Source organism: Pantherophis guttatus, chromosome 1 (assembly GCF_059756535.1).
Source record: "Pantherophis guttatus breed Tessera chromosome 1, ASM5975653v1, whole genome shotgun sequence".
Classification (NCBI taxonomy): Eukaryota; Metazoa; Chordata; class Lepidosauria; order Squamata; family Colubridae; genus Pantherophis; species Pantherophis guttatus.
Genome location: NC_142063.1, coordinates 88,858,202 through 88,872,346, shown reverse-complemented (window position 1 = coordinate 88,872,346; position 14,145 = coordinate 88,858,202).

Genomic DNA, 14,145 nt, shown 5'->3' with positions numbered 1-14,145 from the left:
CCATATTGAGAATATGGAATAAATATAAACCCGTACTTTACCTGAAAACACCTTTACAGATCTCTGCAAAAGAAGCATTTTTATAGAAAAGAAATTTATAGAAAACAGAAGAGAAAATAGGAAAAGACAAATGGTTAACACACCAGGAATTATTGAAGAATCACCAAGGGTAAATATAAAATTAAATGAAGAGAGCAACTAAGATAAATCAGTTTGGTCTAGAGATAAAAACACCAGGCTAGACACCAGGAGACATGAATTCTAGTGCTGTTTTAGGTATGAAAGTTGTCTGGGTACCCTTGGGCCAGTCACTCTCAGTCAACTGAATCCTGATGGGGAGCCTTATAAAGCCTTATAAAGACTTAAACCAAAGCTGTCATAGAATTTTTGTTTGCAGATATGTTGCTTCTCAGCCCAACTCACCTCACACATTTGTTGTTATGGGGAAAATAGGAGAAGGAAGGAATATTAGATATGTTTTTTTTCATTAGTGAAAGATCATTATTGACGTTCATCAATGACTGGAAATCCCTTATGGATTTCTTCAGTAAAAAAGAAATTGATTTTGTGACTTATTGTTTTGATAATTAGAAAGAATATGTTATATATAGAAAGGCATTATAATGTAACATTAGAGATATTTGATTAGAATTTTATGTATAACTGCTGAGACAATGATCAGAATCCATTTCTTTGTATTTCTTTTCATGTTTTTGGTTCTTTTGTTTTATCTTTCTTTTTTCTGTCCTTTTTTTTCTTTGTCTCTTTTCCTTTCTTTTTTCCTCTTTCACATTTACTATATCTTTTTTTAATGTCTTTTTTATGCATATAAAATCTTTTAATAACAACTTTTTTTTTTTAAAGAAACTTTCCCATTTTTTGTTCCTCCTACTTTGATTAAAGTGCTGCTGTCAGGAATAAATGCTTTTTAAATAAGAGATTTTGAAAATTGGCCTCAGGAATCCTGATGTTCCAGTTCTATTTGTTTTCTCATAAAAAATTGAATGTTAAGGAACATCCTTGAACGTTGCTTACGCATAGAAAATACCAAAGTAAAAGGCATTTGTCTAGTAATGGAATGATATGGTGCCCTGAAATATTTATGATTTGCCAATAGAAGCAATAAATTCACATGCCTGAAATGGCTTAATCCAACTCATGTCTTATGGTCAATTGACTTGATCCTTGTTGAGACTTGGATTGAGATCAGGTCACTAAATTTGGAAAATCACATTATAAAACTGAAATAAAAGATTGGTAAAAGTATCAAATATATGTTAGAGTTTCATACTCATTTAAAGGTTTATACCTTATTTGAGACTTGTTACTATATTATATTCTAGAATTATCTACATTTAAGATCAGATGTGGGAATGTCTTGTGATTTTCTTGATATACACAGTGAAGCATTCCTTGATTCATGTCTATGTGTCTATCTGTGTGAGAGGTTTGTCTGAGATAAACAACACAGACTCCTCTCCAACAGCCTGTGTCTATATTCCACAGTGAACAGTTCCTGTGCTTTTTGCAGGATGCTTTCTGTTTTTCACACAGACAAACCTCCAAGTGGCCTCAACTACTCTCTAAAGAACGCAGATGACCAGCTGTCTGCAAGGAATATAAATTCTTCCATTATTTATTTATTTATTTATTTATTTATTATTTATTAGTCATATTTCTATGCTGCCCACTCTCCGAGGACTCTGGGCGGCTTACACCAAAGACAGTTTACTAAATAGCATATTGCCCCCAACAATCTGGGTTCTCATTTTACCCACCTTGGAAGGATGGAAAGCTGAGCCAACCTTGAGCCGATGAGATTTGAGCCGCTGATCTGCTGAACTAGCAGTCAGCTGAAGTAGCTGCAGTACTGCACTCTAACCACTGCGCCACCTCGGCTCTTGTTCATTCCCCACCATCCAGTCAGAGCTGAAGAAGCTTGTTGGATGAGAAGTGAAACATCTTCAAAGAAAAATAAGGAAATCCAGTTGTCTCTTGAAAAAGCACCTTTGGGATTTCCTGATGCAATTTGTTCATATGCACAAATATGTTTATATATCCAAATGATACAGTGATATATACACACCAGTTGAGTGTTGTACATTACTGTATATCATGCCATGTATTTGGCTGGGTTTACATATTGAGCTGTAACTGATTTAGTTTTGCCTTAGGATGATGCCTCAGTCCAACTGTTGTATTTGTAAATCATTCTTTACTCTTTTGTTATTAGTTATTTCAGTTGTATAAGGCCAACTGCCATAGCTGTGTTACACTTCACAGTGGTAAAGATAGCATTGATATAATAATTACAGTGAAATATTCATAAAATAGTTAAAAGCATAAATAATTAAATTCCTGCGGCTTTGTTTTGTTTAAATAATGATTTAAATTCTACGAGATCAAGGACAGTTTCTTCAGTTCAACAGGAAGACAGACTAAGGGTCAGGAGTGGCTAGTGAGAAAATTTCTTTAAATTGCCATCAGTTGAACAATGTCACTGGCAATCAGTGAAATACTCTTAATACAGACATAATTAGGAGAAGTGTTCTGGCTATTGCCTCAGTCTACAATATCAGAGGCTATCTGTTCTTTCTTGTGGAGTTTAAACCACCCATTATTTTCACCATGAAAATAATGCCTGGATTAAATTTCCTTCATTCCATTTATTATGGAATAATAGGCAGAGCTTCAAAAGAATATTACTATTCCCCAAATGAGAAACAGAGAAATATATAGAACCCAACTGCAATTATCCTCATAGGTTTTCACAGTGGATTCATTTTGACATTGAAAAGCATTTTCCAGGTTGAATATTGCTTATCAAAGACATCGTCTGAAATCTATCTGTGAAGATTCTCTGTATAACAGTTCTTCTACTTTACTATCTCTCAAGAAATGGAGAAGAAACAAAAATCAGTGATAGCTCAGAGATCAAGAAGTCCTCCTATGTAATGTGCCTTTCTCTGACCCTCAATCAAAGCCTGACTCAAGATGACCAAGGCAACCTCAATGCTGCTGGCCACTCTGAAGCCAGATTGAAATAGTGTACGTGTGTCAAGCATAATAACAAGAACTCGGAGTTCAATGCTCACTCAAGCATTGTAAATTCCATTCAGCCAAATGCAATCACAAATTCAATGCAGTATTTTCCATCAGTCGAGAAAGTTGAGGGCAGACGGTAGAGAGAAAAAGCACACATATTTAAAGGATTAATAAGAATTTGCGCTACTGCGACATAATTGCAACATCATGTTGATTTATCTACTCTTTGCAAAAAGCAAAACACTTATGTGCTTTCCTGTCTAGAAATTATCTATTAATTTAATCAGTGACTTCATACATCTCACATATGGGCACCACAGTTAACCCACAGTATATTTGTTGAACTTTGGATACCATTAATTCCCTTCATAGTTTTATTAAATGGAAGAGAGCTTTGAAACCATGGGATGACTCTTAAAATACCTCCCTAGTTTACCACCTAAATATGTTATAGATAAAACCATAGAGAATGTTTTCCCCTAGAACCAAAGGGTGAAAACAGAATGAAAAGGAGATCCCATAAGTACTGATCCTTACATGAATAGGATATCCTAGAACCATGATAGCGAACCTATGGCACCCGTGCCACAGGTGGCACACAGAGCCATATTGGTGGGCATGCAAGTGTTGCCCTAGCTCAGCTCCAGCATGCATGTGCATGCTGGCTAGCTGATTTTCGGGCCTTCTGGGCCCACCGGAAGTCAGCAAATAGGCTGTTTCTGGCCACTGGATGGCCTCTTGGGGGGTGGGGAAGGCTGTTTTCGCCCTCCCCAGGCTCCTAGAAAGCCTCTGGAGCCTAGGGAGGGCAAAAAATGGGCCTACTGGGCCCACTGTGCCATCTCATGCCAAAAGCGGGGGGACCATGAGGGGATCACGCATGCTTGCGTGGGGGGGGGAAAGGTGCATAGAATTATGGGTATGGGCACGCATGTGCACGACCACCCTGCACTCCCCCCGCTTTTGGCATGCGATGGCAAAAAGGTTAGCCATCACTGTCCTAGAAAATAAATGAAGATATATCAGTTTTCAAGCTTAGATAAATGGCAACTTCTTTCACTTTCCTGAGTGATTTTCATTTTTAATGAGCATGTTGAAATTGGTTTCATGAGAAATACTATTAAAACCATGCCATCAAAGCACATCCTTATCATTTTTGCTCAAATCGAACATGGCTTCACATGAATATTCATGGCAAAAGCTCTGTAATTTGCACTTTCTAAACCGTCGCTGGATAGTCAAAAGCTCAGCCTCCACCACTATTCAGTGTCAAGGGCAATGCAGTTTTCTCTGAGCAAACCACCATGTTAAGCCAAGAAGATTCAGCTGTCACTTTCTAATGAGCAAGCTGTTTTGATACTTGGTGTGCGTGGGTGGATAAGTGGGTATAACTGCACATATATTTCTATTTCTTCCTCTCCTGTTTCTATAGATGTGACATATATTAAGATAAATGCTATTTGCGTGCTTAAATCATTCTTGTCAATTAAATGTTTCAGCTTGGTGATTCTTTTTACTTGCCCATTTTTACATTTTAAGCAAAAAAAAAAAAAAAGGCACAATACTTGTATTGCAGTTTGAAGAAAAAGAGAACAGCTCCCTTGTCAGTTTAACTGAGAGTAAACATTTGTATTTCAATTTGCAGACAATCCATGCTGATTGTACTCAACTATAAAACCTAGAGAGCATGTATAGTAAAATTTCCTTTGACATAAGCTTGACTCAGACAACTTTATGGAAATGCCCATATAGCTTTCTTAGCAACATGAAGGTGATTTACCGTTGCCTTTTCCCAGAGGATTTATTTTTTAACTTCTCAGTTCAGCCTTTAGCTCTGGGATTTTCTGATAATATGCCACCCAAATACTACCTAGGTCTGCTTAGCTTTTTAAGATCAGACAGAGTTGGCCAGATTCTGCCACAGCTATTGAAATGATCAATAGAGAGCTCCTGAGGTTCAGCCAACACCTAGAGATAAACAAGCATTGAAAGACTAAATCTGGAATGCAAGGCCATGCAGGTAACCAATCCGTGTACAAAATTCAATCAGGGTTGAGAATTAGTCTAATTGAAAATAGCAACCTGATTCTAATGTCTTTAGCCTGGATCTAAAAATCAAAGAATCCCTTCCAGCAGTGAGAAGGCTAATCTTCTCACGGAAAGGATTCTTGGAAGATTGATGCAGGTTTTTCATAGCCAACATCAATCCAATGGTGTTGAGCTTCCAGGCTTATAGGCTATGGTCTACGTATTTGGTATCCTGACATTTTGCCACCAATCGTGACTGGCATCTTCAGAAGGTAAAGTAGCCTGTTCTGCAGCATACATTTTGGCAGCTTCTAGGCAGAAATAGTATGAATTCAGTAATCAAACCTCTTATAAAAATGCATATATAAAGAAGTGTATTTAAAAGTGCAACATGTGGTGATTTGATGTAATGGGTTTATGATTGAGAAAAGGACAACCTATAAATTATTCCAGGCACCTTTATCATCCCAAGAACTAGTTATGAGTTGTAGTTTCTCCTCCCTTTGCAACAGAATTGATAGTCACATTTCACTAAAAAATATGGCTCTTTGAGGAATATGTCCTGCCAAACAAAAGCAATGCCCGGTTGCTGTTCACATTTCTTGAACAAAGCAAAGATAAATAACATTTTTAGAACCAAGTTAGCGCACGCTGCCACGCTGGGTACAAAGTAATTCTTCAAATGGAATTACTTTGTTTAACCTTGTAATAGAAACAAACTGTTCGTTTATCTTAGATGCCTGGCCTTGTATTGAGGCTGTGTTTGGTTCAAGCCCAGTTCACAGAGGCTAATAATAATTTTAAAAGCTCATAGCAGCACTACGTGTAGGGCAGTGGTGAAATTCAGCAGGTTTTGACAGGTTCTGGAGAACCGGTAGCGGAAATTTTGAGCAGTTTGGAGAACCGGCAAATACCACCTCTGGCTGGCCCCAGATTGGGGTGGGAATGGAGATTTTATAATATCCTTCCCCTGGAGTGGGGTAGGAATGGAGATTTTGCAGTATCCTTCCCCTGGAGTGGGGTGGGAACGGAGATTTTGCAGTATCCTTCCCCTGCCATGTCCACCAAGCCACACCACACCCACCAAGCCACGCGCACAGAACTGGTAGTAAAAAAATTTGGATTTCACCACTGGTGTAGGGGAAGGAGAAATTACAAACTGGATTCAATTTAACAGGAGAGCAAGAAAAAGAAATGCAATCAAGCAGAATAGAGCTGGAAGGGACCTTGGAAGTCTTCTAGTCCAGCCTCCTGCTCAATCAGAAGACCCTATAGCATTTCAGACAATGACTGTCCAGTCTCTTCTTAAAAACCTCCAGTGATGAAGTACCCACAACTTCTGAAGGCAACCTGTTCCACTGGTTAATTGTTCTCACTGTTAGGAAATTTCTCCTTAACTCCAGTTTGATTCTCTCCTTGATTAGTTTCCATCCATTGTTTCTTGTCCTGCCCTCTGGTGCTTTGAAAAATAACTTGACCCCCTCCTCTTTGTGACAGCCTCTCAAATACTGGAACACTGCTATCATGTCCCTGTCCCCCAGTCCTTCTTTTCTCTAGACTACCCATACTCAATTCCTGCGACCATTCTTCATATGTTTTAGTCTCCAGGCCTTGCATGAATGCAGATAAGTTAAGGCTCTTTAAGCCTGTGGAAAGTTGAAAATGACTCCTTTGACTTGAGGAGGTTTTGATCAAATCACCCATTAAATCACATCAAAGTAAAAATCTGCTTCGGAGCAGCAAATCAAATGACGATGCTTTTAAATGCTTCATAGCTTTTCTAAGCACTTCACAGATGCAATGACCTTTTTTTTTAGTTTATGGTGTTAATACAAGCAGTATGCAATATTACACCATATTTTCCATATCTGGAGAATGCTGAGAAAGTCAAATGATGTGATGGATGGGCTTTCTGATTTTGAAGTAGTCGATGAATGAGGTTTAACACCTCATTACATTAGCTGATTCCTTTGGAGAGGTCTATGACAATTCGCCATGGCCAATACACCATAGCCAACTTGCACGGCCCACTTGCCGCGGCCAACTCGCTGTGAGACAATTTGCTGTGGGACAAGAGTTATACTAATTTCAAAGAAATGGTAGGATAGAATCATTAAAGAAAGGATGCAAAAGGACAGAATGAATGAAATGTGAATGACAAAAATGAAAATATTTTTAAATTTATTTTGAATAATTAAATCGAATTGTTCAATTATCCTGTGGTGAGTTGTCCCATGGTGAGTTGGCAATGGCAAGTTGTCCCTCAACAAGGTGGTTGTGGCGAGTTCGTCGCAGCAACTTGGCTGTGGCAAGTTGTACCCTTCCGCCCTTGGGATGGCGAGTCTAACGTTGTTTTGGGTTTATTCATTTTCTCAGCTCTCATTTCTTTTTACTGTGTCTAGACACAAGCTGTAACTTTGTTCCTTACTGTGCTAATGAAATGTTGTGCTCCTCTGATGATTCTGTCAATACAACTAGGAGTTCAGTGTAGTTTTGAGCATTCTCTATATCAGCTCAAGGTGGACCATTCAAGTAGGCATCTTGAGTCAGACCTAATATATGAATGAAGCAGGTTTTAGTCCCTCAGGCATGAGTAAATGGATGCTATGTTAACACTGACAAACACTGGTTCAACATTAATTGTTATTGCTTTAAGAATAGAGGACATCAAGTTATGAATGCCAGCTTCCCTCTCTGTACTCTTTGTATATATAATCCCTATCAGATGGCTTCTGATACCTTTATTAATCAGATAGTGTCAGCAAGCCACAATCTTGACAAAATTATTAATTTGAAAGTACAGTATTTTTCGGAGTATAAGACACACTTGGGTGAAAAATGGGTGAAAATTTGATTGCATCTTAAAGACCAAATATGGGCCTGTTTTTTGCCTTCCAACCCTCCTCGTGTCTCATTTTTGCCCTCCCCAGCCTCCAGAAGCACTCTGCAAGCCAAAAATGGGTGCGTTTTTTGGTGATAATGGGAATGCGGAAAGTTCAAGAGGTCAAAAATGGGCCTGTTTTTGGCCTGCAAAATGCTTCTGGGGGCTAGGGAGGGCGAAAATGGGACACACAGAGGCCAAAAACAATTTTTTTCTTGTTTTCTTCCTCTAAATCTAGGTGCGTCTTATATTTATTTATTTATTTATTATTGTGATTTATATGCCGCCTTTCTCCTGAGGGACTCAAGGCGGCTTACAAATGACAATTTCCAATACAAATCACAACAAAATAAAATTAAAATCAACACCCCAATTAAAACAGTTTAAAATTATAACATTATAACAGTGTACACTCAAACGGATCAGTTGAGTTGACGGAAGAGCCACATCTTCAGCTTGCGACAGAAGGAAAGGAGGTCAGGGGCTGTCCTGAGCTCGGTGGGCAATCCATTCCAGAGGGTTGGGGCTCCCACAGAGAATGCTCTCCTCCTGGGGGCCGTCAGCCGACATTGTTTGGCCGACGGCACCCTGAGGAGGCCCACTCTGTGAGAGTGCACGGGACGATGGGAGGGTGGCAGGAGATGGTCCTGCAAGTAACCCGGGCCTAAGCCAGGAAGGGCTTTATAGTTAAGCACCAGCACCTTGAAACGAATCCGGAACGCCATCGGCAGCCAGTGCAGCTCACGCAGGAGAGGTGTTACATGGGAGTATCGAGAAGCCCCCGTAATTACCCACGCTGCTGCATTCTGGACTAGCTGGAGCCTCCGGACACATCCCAAGGGCAGCCCATGTAGAGGGTGTTACAGTACTCCAACCTAGAGGTAACGAGGGCGTGAGTGACCGTGGCGAGGGCATCCCGGTCTAGAAAAGGGCGCAACTGGTGCACAAGATGCACCTGTACAAAGGGCCCCCTGGTTACGGCCGTCAGATGATCATCCAAGGACAGCCTAGAATCCAGGAGGACCCCCAAGTTGTGCACTCTATCGGAGGGAGTAAGGGTCTCTCCCCCGATCACTAAAGATGGAACCTCCAGATCCCGGGATGCCAGCATCCACAGCCACTCAGTCTTGGAAGGGTTGAGTCTGAGTTTGTTCCTTCCCATCCAAACCCGCACCGCTTCCAGGCAGTGGGACATCATGGAAAGGGCATCCCTAGGATGGTCAGGGGTGGAGATGTAAAGCTGGGTATCATCAGCATATTGATGATACCTCACCCCAAAACCATGAATGATCTCACCCAGCGGTTTCATGTAGATGTTAAAGAGCAGAGGGGAGAGAACCGATCCCTGAGGCACCCCACAAGTGAGGGGCCTCTGGGAGGATCCCTGACCCCCCGCCCAAATAGCCTGCAAGTTACCAGAGAGGTAAAACAGTGCCTCCTATCCCTATTCCCCTGAGCGCTGCAGCAGGATACCATAGTCAAGAAGACCAGGATGGAGGAAAAACCTCCATCCCTGGCCCGCCAGAGATCATTTACTAGGGTGACCAATGCCGTTTCTGTGCTGTGATGCCTAAAACCAGATTGGTATATATAGTCCAAAAAATATGGTAGTTCTGCCCAGAAGGGGCCAAGCTTCATAACCAGCTTTACCAACTTTGCCAGCATCCAGCAATCAGAAGCAACAAAAACAGCACCCCACCATATGGACATTTTTCAGATTCACACCAAGCTTGTTTCACAGGAAAAAAGGATGATAAGATGTTAAAATAAATTATGAAGAAAGTAAAATGTATGGAAAAGGTTTAAAACGTACAAATCCTGAAAAGAAAATATATTGGTAGATCTGGTCGGTAGCAAGGAATGAATGTCAAAAGAACAGAAATGGCTTTGAATAAGAGTAGGTTTTGCCCCTTTTGTCATGGAGAATGGAGAATTAAGTACATGAGGAGAAACATAAAAGTATGTTGACTGCACTGAGAATAGTGTACTTAAGAAGTGAGTACTGAACAGGAAAACAAGAAGAAATTGAGTCCTGAGGGAAAAGATGCCAGGAATGAATGTGGATTGAATACAAAAATAAGTGACCAGTACAAAATAAATACACTGAGCTGGTTTGGTTATGTAGTGAAAATGACTAAACAAATTCTAAAATAGATATAGGAAACAAAAATGAATGTACCGAGATAAAAGGAACCGCAGGAAAATCAAGGTTGGGTGATGTTGATGAGAAAATACACAAGCAAATATTAACTATAAAAACATGTTTTTCCTTTCTACATACTGTATATCATTGCTTTTTCTCCAGTTACTTATGCTTTCCCATGTTCAGGGCAGTGATCAGATGCCTAGGCAGCTTTGGTTCTTTTAGATCCAAAGAGAACAAGCTTGGGGACCCAATGGGAAAGCTTCAAATTGGAGGAATTTAACCAGTTAAAATTCAATGTCACCCCTCCACCCCAGTGTGTCCGGCTCCCTTCTTTGCCATCTTGTCTCTTTGATTCTATCTGTTAATGTTTTTATTTCTGTGTTTTAATAACAATGATTTTAATGTTTTCTATTGTAAGCTACCCAAAGATGTTTGGATACAAGATGGGGGGCAAATAAAATTTGTTTATTTTAAAATAAAATAAACTGTAAAAGCATTATGAAGCGGTATATAAGTCTTAGTGCTATTGCTATTGCTATAAATAAATTACAATAAATAGATTTTTAAGTTTTATTATTAACTCAAGCAAACAGATTTAAAAGCACAACATAAAAAGCATACATATACCAACCAAGACAAACTCCAAATCTCTTACAAGCTTTGCAGGACCTCTTTACAACAGCAAAGATGCACCCAAAATGGCCAATTTCCACAGTATCCACTTCTAGGCTTTGTGCAGTAGCTCCCAACTTAAAGGTGAATACTAGGGTTGTTTTTATTAATATTAAAATCTGGCACCATGACTTCATGGCCCTATATCTATGGTCCAATATGCAAGACCTGACCTTGGCTGGGTGGTACATGTTTCAGATATCTGAGACATTCTCAGATCAGAAAAGCTTTGCAGCTGTGTGAACATCCCCTCCACCCCTTCTCCTTTATCCAGAAAACAAAAGTGAAAAACAAGCAGGTTAGCTCAGAATGAGCTACAAATGTTTAGACTTGTTTTAATGCGAAGGAGGAATCAAAACACGTTGCTAGACTCCTGGAAATAAAAATGGCCTTCCACATTGTCACCATACCCTGGCTGGTTTCTAATGAAATCACCTTGTGCAAAATAGGATCAAGTATGAATCAATAGGAGAAAGTCAGATATTATCCCATTAAGATATTTCTTCGGGGTTTTCTCGGTGTGATTCTTTTTCTAAGCAAAACAGAGAGCTGGAAGCCCATTTTGCTCATAGCATGTGATCTAAATAAATACACAATCCTAAATCTGAACCAAATTATAATTATGTTCATGTTCCAGAGGCATGTCTCATAATAACACTTGAAAAGACAGAAAGATGAATTGGCGCTGCAGGTTATGGCTACACAAATGCTTCCCTTCTGCAGGAAGTAACTATATCAACACGGCTCCCTAAGGAGCACTCTGTCCATTGACAATGTCTACTAATAAAGGAGCATGCAAGGGCTCCAATAAGCAGAGCTTCGGCTCTGCAGAAAGGCCTCCTCGTTTATTGCTACAGAGAAAGTCACATCAAATAGGACATCCCTAACCTTCACAAATGCCAGCTAAAATCGCAGGATCTGACAGAGAGAAAGAAGCAGCTTTTCATCTAAGCACCTCAAGCTGTCAGAGAGCTATGAACAGTTAAACTTGGGAGTCTTCAGAGACATGTTCATGTTCAGCACAGTAAACCATTATTTATTTACTACCTACAAGACCGGATAATGTACAATATTCCAGCTATTGGACCTCAACTCCCATTAATCTTAGAGGACCATTAACAAAGGAAGGTTGAATTGAAAAAAAAGCTGCTGATTTTGCCAGAGAATCTGAACCAGAGTTGAAAATTTTCAAAAATTTCCTCTGGGGCTTCTAAAATTTTGTGAATACACCGTATTGTTGAAATATATCATCTATGACAGAGATATATGTGACTTTTGAGAAAAATAGAGAACCAAAGTAAATGCCTTTTATCTGGCGTAACTTCTGGTTTTCCCCAAATAAATGGTGGAAGTGGTATGAGTGCCTATAAATAGAAGACTTTTCAATGGGAACTGTCTACCTTCTCCACCAGGACCAAGTGGTATTGTTGGCTTCTCTTTCCTCCCTCCTTTAAGCAACTACAGCAACAGTGACAAAGATCATCTATTGTGATTGTTTAGCTAAATTAGCTAACAGCTTGGAAACCATTCTAGGCAACCAATAGTTTGATTTTCCTATCAGGCTGCTTTGTTCCATGGAATTTCAAGAAAAGGATGATAACAATTAGTACTATTTTTTTGTGGTACTAATGTGGAAATTATTTTGGTCCCAGTTTCATTTTGTTTCCTCCGTACTGCTCTGGACTTTTTTTTAAGTGGGGGAGGGGATGAATTTCAGCAGTAATCATAGTTACCAACTTCTCTTTCTTGTCACTGGAAAATGTGCTCAAGGAGAAAGAAAAATGTGTAACCTAAATTATATGGGTTAAACCCTACAAATTTTCAAGGCTATTTTCAAGTCTGTCAAGTTGGGTTTCAAACAACTTCCATTTCCAAACTAAAATGTGATTTCTTTTTAAATGTCAGCACACAAATTCTTGTGCTTTATGTAGATTTCTCTTAGTATTCACATTTGTATATATGTTCCTCTATTATATTAGTTTTTCAATGCACTGTTCTGTAAAAGCAAATATTTATTGTGATAATGCTCCTGAATATACACACACATGTGAATATTTTTCATACATATTTCCAGATGGAAAACTGCCCCACAATTTTCACAAAGTGTAATTATTTATATGAAATTGTAAAGCTTTTATTTTTCCCCCTCTCTCCTATGTATTTTTTGCAATTGCATATCCACTTATTTGGGACACTCATGCTGAATTCAGCTGGACTTTCTGCTGTGTAAACTTATTGGAAAAGAAAGTAACATTGGTATAACTCAAACTGGCTATGTAACGAATAATGACAGATGATCCATCTTATATCCCTCAGGCAAAATCAATAGGAAGCATTAATGGGTGAATCTGCAACTGTTCAACCTGCAATCTGAAGGGTTTATTGCTATCACAATTTACTACAAGTAAAATATCAGGGTTAGGAAAACAAATTATGGAAAAATAACACATGGCACTAAAGTACTAAAAAATCCTTTATCATTTGGATGTTCCAAGAAATGTAAGTTAACAAAAGAAGCCAATTCCAGATACATGGAGTAGTGTGGCAGCAATTTCCAAAAGGATGAAATAAGAGCATAAAAGACATAAAACTAGCCAAACCTATTGAGCATACAAAACACAGGTTTTGAAATTCTTTCCAACTCATTTACAAGCTGTGGACATAAAGGGCATCTGTTTTTTTTTCTTCCTGTGTAATGAAGTAACATAGAGAGACATTGGGCTGCCCATAGTTGTTGGCTATGAGATGGGAAGCAAATAATTTTCATAAATAGATAGATAATGATAGATAGATGGTAGATAGATAGATAGATAGATAGATAGATAGATAGATAGATAGATAGATAGATAGATAGGTGTAGAGACATTTGAATAGAAAGTGGGAGCCTTGGATTTTAGTCCTGACTTAGGCACAAAGCCAGCTTGGATCATGACCTTGGATCAGTCACTTAGGAAGAACTAGAGAACTGTTTTTCCAGAATGCGTTTCTTCACAGTCCTAAGCCTGATCCAACCCACTCTAAACTTGCTTTTTCTGCATCTTTCACCAAACATAGTTCTCATCTAGTCACTTTTCAGAGTTATTCTGCTGACTATGAGAGGGACAGAGACCTTAGCTCCTGTATATAATTTCTTTCCAACACTCTGTTGTTATTTTTGTTTTTCTTGTTCTTGTTATAATGCAGATTTCTTACAGCCATTCTGCTCCAAAAAAATCCTCCGGGTGACTTTTAAGCTTTGTAAGGATAGAGAGAATAAAAAAAGAAATCTAAAGCTCACTTCCACATCAGCCAAGATAATAATTGTATACCCAGTTGTCAGATGTATTTTGGAAGTCATAGTTATAGGCAACCTGTGCTCGCTGAAATCTTGTCTAGA